The sequence below is a fragment of the Tenrec ecaudatus genome, chromosome 9 (assembly GCF_050624435.1).
Source record: "Tenrec ecaudatus isolate mTenEca1 chromosome 9, mTenEca1.hap1, whole genome shotgun sequence".
In the NCBI taxonomy this organism is placed as follows: Eukaryota; Metazoa; Chordata; class Mammalia; order Afrosoricida; family Tenrecidae; genus Tenrec; species Tenrec ecaudatus.
In genome coordinates, this window is record NC_134538.1 from 113,476,948 (window position 1) to 113,478,773 (window position 1,826).

The 1,826-nt window shown below is 36.4% G+C and overlaps 1 non-coding gene across 1 annotated transcript; it reads left to right on the forward strand.

Moving 5' to 3' along the window:
* Positions 1-1,170: 1,170 nt before the first annotated feature.
* Positions 1,171-1,332, forward strand: LOC142457678 (U1 spliceosomal RNA). Its single transcript, XR_012786375.1, has one exon. It is a non-coding gene; the product is annotated as a U1 spliceosomal RNA (small nuclear RNA).
* Positions 1,333-1,826: the final 494 nt, after the last annotated feature.

The window sequence follows — 1,826 nt, forward strand, 5'->3', positions numbered from 1 at the left end:
AGGAATCATGTTAGTAGAATTGAGCCAGGTTAATGGCTGATCCCTCATAAATTGTTTTCACTAAGATAATTTGACTAGAAGCAGTATCTAATTTACAATATAATAATAGCCAAATAAGACTTAAACTTAAGAAGAAATAGGCATTATTTTCATTAAGATTACTTTAAAATGTTAATGAGAGCCAGAAGGAAAATTTTGCCTCCTTTACATAGAAGGGTACAGTAATATGTATATGAGTTCTCCAAAATTTATTATAAATATATAATGCAAGTTTACAATATGCCAATGTGGTTTCTTTATTATCGAGACTAAATGATTTATAAGTTCATGTGAGAGAAACAAAAATATTTTTAAATGCTGCCCCCAAAAGAGTATAGACGTGTCAAAAATACTAGATATTAAAATATATATATTGTTTCATTGTAGAAGTTAAAACACTGTTTCTTCATGACATGTCATTGGATTAACGGACTGCTAACAATGATCTGTCCTTGAGACACTTTACTGAAGTGCCACATTCTTGAAGCGCGATTCAATGCTACCAGCCCACGGGCACATCTGGAGACACAGATTACATTGTTTGGAAAATTTCTAAGTCTCCATGAGATCCACCCCTGTGATTTACCCAAAAGAAGAGAAAACATATGCTATGTGTAGAAGCTTATTCATCAGAATATCAGAAACAACTGAGCTATCATACCATCAAGAGGAGAAGGGAGAAATATATTTTCTTATATTGATACTATAAATATGTCATATTTATAGTAAACTAATATTTAAAAGCCAAAACAGATATTTACTCAATAATGGATGAACCATAAGAAAATGTTATGTTAAAAGAAGCCAAACATAAAAGTATACCACATAATTCCATTTACAAAAAAACCAAGAATATTGAAAACGAATCTGTTGTGATAGAAATCAGAGAGCTATTGCTTATCATCAGTGGGGATGAGGTCACCCTACTCAAAACTAGCTAGAGAGCACTTCTGGAGTGATGACAGTCTTCCGTATTTTTACTTGCATGGTGGTTACATGAATGTACACAATTGTCAAAACTCATTGAATTATATAAATTTGATCTGTGCATTTTGCTATATGTGATCTATGAATCAACCGTGTGGGGGGGTGGGGGGGGGAGAAAAAGACAGGAAAGAAAAAGAGACATTGATACTTACCTGGTGGGAGACACCATGATCAGGAAGGTGGTTTTCCCAGGGCGAGGCTTATCCATTGCACTCCGGATGTGCTGACCCCTGTGATTGCCCCAAATGCAGGAAACTCAACTGCATGATTTGTGGTAGTGGGGGACTGCGTTCGTGCTCTCCCCTGTAAAAAAAAGAGAGAGAGAGAAATTGAGCATGAGATAAGAGAGGTGTCCATTAAAGTGTATCCCATGGACACCTGATAAAATCACCCCCCTTTTCCATTGATGTGATCCCACATGTACTAATCTCTGACCCTGTTCTGTGGCCGCAGGCTCATCCTAGATGGTGCTGTCACTCTATCCCCCAGCAACCGTTTCCTGAATCACTAGAAGCTCAGAATCTGTAGGAGAAAGCCCCAGAATCCAATGCAGTAAATATATGCTTATGTATTATAAAAACTTCAAATTACCAGAAAACAGAGACATGGCTAGTATAAGCCAACATTTTAAGACATTAATATGCATGAAAGTTGTGATGTAACTCTTCTCTCTCCTCCTCCTTTACATAAACCGTTATGACTTCAGAGGAGACCTGTGAATATGTGCTACTGTGCCTGTGGACATCAGTGCTATATATTGGTTGCTATTTCATAACATTTACTTAAGATAAGGATTTTAA